The following is a 6,137-nucleotide window of genomic DNA, read 5'->3' as shown; positions in this document are numbered from 1 at the left end:
GTTGAGGACTCTATGAGAATCTTGAAGTATTATCGAATACACATAACACATAGAGCATACATATATATACATACATATATCTTATACAAAGACATGCAACATAAATTAAAGTAATCATACACTTCCCTTTTTCGTCGGATTTCTTCATCACATAATTGTCACACGCATAGAGTGAGATAAATTCCATCTCTTATAACCCTATGATCCCAAGACCATAGAGTGAGAATATCCCACCTTTATAATCCTATGCCATGACATGTATTGATGATTATAGAACGAGAATCTCCCACCTTTATAACCCTACGATCCCAAGACCATTGAGTGAGATTTTCCCATCTATATCCAAAATAAAACATGCCTATATGAAAAATCATCGGGAATCCCTTTGGAAGAATCAATCTAAGTTCCCGGTAAATAACCTCATATTTTAGGAATCCGTGTATCTACGTGGAATCAAACCACCCCTAGGCCCTACGGTACCGACTCGTCGTACCCCGGATATTTACCGTAACCTCGAAAGACGTTCCAACATATTTTTACCTTTTAAAAATTCATGACACTTATGCACCCACACATGCACACTTCTACTTACCCTTCTCTCATCCTCACACCCAATGATCAACACATAAACAAGCAAGAGCACTTAGAAAATTAAACTTAGAGTTTCACAAAATCATTTAGCTATAAAAACATAATCCATAATCAAATACAAGAAATAACCGAAATTTTAACATGCAAAGACAATCTATAATCAAAAGTTCATGAAATCTAACATTTTACAAGAATAAAGTTCAAGACATTTATCTTTTAATTTTATTCAAGTCAATTCAATAGATCTACACATGCAAGAGCATTTTAAATCAAGTTAGCACAAATTCTTAGTTTCTTCATCATTTTTCATAGAAAACACTAGATCTTAACATGCAAGACTTTAGATTAACCATTAATCACTAGATCTTAACATGCGAGACCTTAGATGAACAATCAATCACTAAATCTTAACATGCAAGACCTTAAACCAACAACCAACACAAGATCAACACATGCAAGATACCAAATAAATCAAATAAGCAATTTTAAGAAACTTTACCTCAAAAAATCGAAAGTTCCATAGTTAAGCGAAAAATCAATTTATTTTCACAAATCAACAATGAAACACTAGATTAACACATGCAAGCTACTAATTAAGCCAAATAAGCAATTTAAGCATTTTTCCCCCCAAAATCCGAAAGTTTCATAGCTAGGCGAAAAATTCATTTTCTTTTCACAAATCAACAATCAAACACTAGATTAGCACATGCAATACACTAATTAAGCCAAATAAGCAATTTATGCATTTTCCCCAAATTTTCAAAAAAAGCATAAAACATCAAGAACAAAGTTATCTTTTCAACAACACTAACATGCAATCATCATCTAAGCCATATAATCACATAATTTGAAAGAATAAACAATTAATTCACATAAAAACCGAAAATCCTAGTGGTGTTGCGTGTTTGAGCAAGCATTCAAGAATTCTCACCTCTACTCTTTAGGGGAAGGATTTGTTAGCTCTTTTCTCTCTAATACAAGACGATATTAAGAGTTAGATTATGTATTAAGAACAGGCGAAGAAGAACAAGAAGAACTTGGATGAAGAAGATCTTAGCTCTTTCGGAAAAAAATGAAGAAAGAAGAGGAAGAAGAAAGCTTACTCCTAAGCTTGGCCGAAAAATCTCCTTTTGTTGAAATAGAAGGAGACCTTAAACCTATAGATAGTCAGATTAGAGCTTGAGAGTGCATTTTGATCTTGGACATTGGAGGTATTTATAGAGTTTTTGAAGAGCTCAAAGCTAATGGAGAAGAAAGGGAAATACATCTTTTTGTGGGGGTGATTTTGCAATTTTTGAAAATAGGTGTGGTGGTGGTTCTTGGGTGGTTCAAACTTGAGAAAGTGGTGGCTATGGTGGTTGTGTTGTGGCTGCCTAAATGAAGAAGAAAAGAGGAAGAAGAAAGACCTTTGGTCTACTTAAAGTGGAGTGTGGGAGTGAAAAAGCTAGCCTAGTCTAGAGAGTAGGGAGACTAGCTTTATGTATTTATTTTCATGCTCAAAGTACAACCACACTAATGCATGTCTATTTCTAATTAATATGCAAAATTTCAAATCATGTGTGTGTGTGTGTATTGATGTCCGAAAATTAAAAAAAAAAAGAGGGGAGGATTTTCTAATTTTCTACACTAATTAAAAATCTTCAAATCCATGAAAAAAATTATTTTCTAAAATTTTGTGCATGCATAAATATGATGAAATGCTCATTTAAATTCATATGCAAGAATAAAATCCAAGTTCATGAAAAATAATTTATTTTGACATAATATCTCAAAATATTTCCTAACCACATAATTCACGTAATCACATAATTCACATAATCATATATTTCACATAATCACATAATTCACATAATCATATATTTCACATAATCACATAATTTACGTATTTACTAATCATGCAAGAATTATTATAAATTATAATTTCATAAATATGCACATAGAGGTGGTAAAATAAAATAACATTATCTTACCGAAAATGCAGGGTGTTACAATCTTACCCCCCTAAAAACAATTTTGTCCCCAAAATTTGTACCATTTTCAATTAGTTCCAGATAACGACTCACAATCTCATCCTCAAGTCCCCATGTTGCCTCATCCGGAGAATGGTCTCTCCAAAGGATTTATACTAGGTGAATTTCTTTGTTTCAGAGTTTCCTAACTTTTCGGCCTAATATTTGCGAGGGTTCTTCGGTAAAGGATAAGTTCGGGGATAAATCAAGTGGTTCGGTTTCAAGGATGTGGTTAGGGTTGGGAATGTTGGGAATCGCACACGTGTACGCAACGGAAAACAAAAATTTTATGCGAATTAAACAAATTTAAAACACATAAACACTTAAAACAATTAATTGCGTACCTTTGCGCTTCCAGCGAAATAAAAAAACAACATACATGCTTAATTACTTAATCGAAATTAAATCAACTAGCATGCTCGCGTTTAAATCAAATAATCATGCTCGCAGTAAATAAACAATATCACGTAGTCACACAAAATCATACAATTATCTTACTGAAACGAACATGCATATATTAATTTAAACGTAACCGAGTCTAACGACAATGGATTCGAAACTTTACCTCTTGAAGCGTGAGGTAGGCGCACTAAGCAAAGCTAGATTGCCACGAAAACAAATCCGTACAATCCGGGGCAGCAACGGCGATGCAGCAGCGGCGAAGATCGGAGCTACGGCGTAGCGTGTGGTTCACGCGCTGAATTCGGGCGGCGCGTGGAGGCGTGCGCGTCGTCGACTCGGTGGCTGCTCCTCGATTCTTTGATCTTCGATCTTCCTCCTCTCGGATTTCACCTCGTATACTATGATCTATTAAATACGTGGCACTAGACACATAATAGTTAGAAAAACGGAAGAAGAGAAAGAAGGAAAGAATTACCAAAGGGATCGGCCAAGGGGTGGCCGATTCCGGCGAGTTGGCTGCGGCGACGGCGGTGGTGGCCGCGGGAGAAGATGGCCGAGTGAGTGAGGGAGCGGCTAGGGTTTATTTCATGTGTTATGTATTGTGAAAGACCTATAAATCAAGTATTTATAGTGTCTTGCATAAAACCCTAACGGGCTTAAGTTGGACCCGGCCCAACAACTTAAGTTCGTTAGTTCTTTTACTCTCTCGTCTCTCTCAATTCGATGATCGGAAAATTGTAACAGTTACATTTTCGGAATCATTATAATGCCCTCGTCATTACGAGTGCCTACTCTCGATTTCCAACTTTCCAAAAGTGGAAACCCTAATTCAGTGCACTTTCTAAATTTAGAAACTTCCCGGTTTAGAAAGTCCACTAAGATGTTCGCCTATTCTTTTCCTTTTCTTATTCTCATTCATAATTCCAAATTATGAATGTTGGACCCAATCATATTGACTTCCAATCATGCAAGGATAAACAATTTTTACCTTTGACTGTTTATTCAAAGATCTCATGTGCACGAGCAGTGTGAACCTCGATGGTTCAGGTGTAAGCTAGCCGTGGGTCCAAAACCCTTTGTGGTCAAAACTCGTCCTTTAGAGTTACGATTAAGATGAAACTCGTTTCACCTTAATCACCCAACGAATCAAGATTGGCGTCTAGCAACTACGCGTCATGATTCCCTAGTTACAAATGAAGTGACTGCAAGAACCTTCAGATATAGTTAGCATAAAGTACGATCCCTTCCATTCATATGTCCCGATTGAACTAGAGGCATTGGTTCATCAAGACCTCTTTATTTGTTCAATGATGGTGCGATCGTTCAAAGTGTTGTAATCGTTACGTGCATGACTTAGAGAATCGAATTCTCTAATCATCACTTAGTCAGCTCTGGCCAGAGACTTAGAGAGACTACAAACTATGAGAACACACAGGACATCCAAGACTATTCTAGCGCTCGAATCCCCGACTACAATGCATAGACCTCCCACTAGATTTCGGACTGCACGAACACTGGCCCTTGGGGTGGTCCTCGTTGGAACTCAGGGACAGGTCACGATACAGATGGTCCTCTAGTGAAGTCATAGTGATGTCTAGGTCATACTAATGGGGCATCTTTGGTTTGGGGTATTAGAAGGGACGGGATTTGTTGTACCATTCTGTACAACGTTTGGTTCACTTGACGAAGTCATCCTTGATAGATGGGCCCACAGTTTTAATACCCCATTTGAATTATTAGTTGTCAAGCCAAAATTGGCTTGACTAGTTATCAGGTATTGTATCCCATTTTCTTGGCTGTGTGCAATGTCGAAAATAACCTTAGAAAACACATCAATTACAAAATTATTAGGTATAAATAGTAGAATCTTCATCTTCTTCTCTCTTCCACCCACCGTGCCCTAGTTTTTTGCAGGTAAAATCTCATGCCTTTCGTTTTTGTCACAATCTTCATCTTTTGTCTCGTTTCTGGTGCTAAACCCTTGTATTTTCATAAATTCGAGGTTATCGTCGGCATTGTAACTGCAGTGGAAGGTTGAGCAGTCGGGTGCTGCTAATTGTTACTGACAGAAGGTACATATTTCATTTTCTTTGATATTTCGCTCTCAATACGGTTGAATCAATGGGTATAAAATTGATTTACGGGTTGGTGTAGGGTTTCGGTATTGGGTATACAGGAGGCACCAGATTTGGAAGACGGCTGAAAAATCGGGGTAAATATGACCTCTTCACACTCTTCTCTTTGTACTGTTTTTTTATTAAAACTAATTCCTTCATGTTTCATTGATAATAAAAGTTGCTATTAGGCTGACAAACCCCATCGCATTTGGTTGTAGGTAATTGCTTCGAAGTTGTTCGCGACCACTTGTACACTTTTATAATCTGCAAGGTATGCAACTTCTTACCCAACTTGTTTTCGTGCGTTTTATAAATTTTGAGGTGTATATGCTTATGCGAGCATTGGAATTTGGGTGAAAACTGTTCTGCCAGTGGTATGCTGGGTAAACCTAAATGAGCATGTTGCTTGGTTCCCCTTTTACATTTCACTTAGTTATGATTTCTGTTACAAGGATGCATATTATTACAGGTAAATAATTTATGGGTTGCATTTTGCTTAAGAAATTTAATTTTGTGGTATAAAATCTCAGTGAACATAGTTTACAGTATAATATTAGACATTCAAAAAATTGGTTGCTTGCACAATTCAAAAGATTTTCAGGTTCTACGATCACTAAGGTACACCGAAAATTGAAACTTGAGTGTTGATGTTAATGTAGGAGATAGGTTGGTTTGCGATGGATATTTCAAAACAAGAAGAAGATGTAGTTGTTCTACACCAACTCATGTTCAATTTGAGGTTGGTTTGCGATGGATTTTTTGGTTTGCGATGGATATTTCTGTTTTTTTAGAACACTGACTGTGCTCCTAATATTTATGTGTTATTTTTATCATATTTTTAATGGAAGTTATTACATGTTTATTAATTGCATGTTGTTTATTTAAGTTTTTTTTGTAATTGTGGGATTTGTAGGAGACGGTGGACGAAAGGACATTTAGGATCAACGGGTAGATGTTGTCGTTCAAGCGAATCCACCTCCAAATGCGCCAACAGTTGTCGACCCGCACTATGCAATCT

General features: G+C 36.7%; 1 long non-coding RNA gene across 1 annotated transcript; it reads left to right on the top strand.

Moving 5' to 3' along the window:
- Positions 1-4,618: 4,618 nt before the first annotated feature.
- LOC148767010 (uncharacterized) lies at positions 4,619-5,841 on the top strand. The gene is made up of 3 exons (XR_016034412.1): positions 4,619-5,074; positions 5,157-5,214; positions 5,338-5,841. It is a non-coding gene; the product is annotated as an uncharacterized LOC148767010 (long non-coding RNA).
- Positions 5,842-6,137: the final 296 nt, after the last annotated feature.

This window comes from Erythranthe guttata, chromosome 11 (genome assembly GCF_056151865.1).
Source record: "Erythranthe guttata isolate IM_541 chromosome 11, IM_541, whole genome shotgun sequence".
Taxonomy (NCBI): Eukaryota; Viridiplantae; Streptophyta; class Magnoliopsida; order Lamiales; family Phrymaceae; genus Erythranthe; species Erythranthe guttata.
Note: the sequence above shows the minus strand (reverse complement) of the source record. Positions and strands in the feature narration are given on the sequence as shown.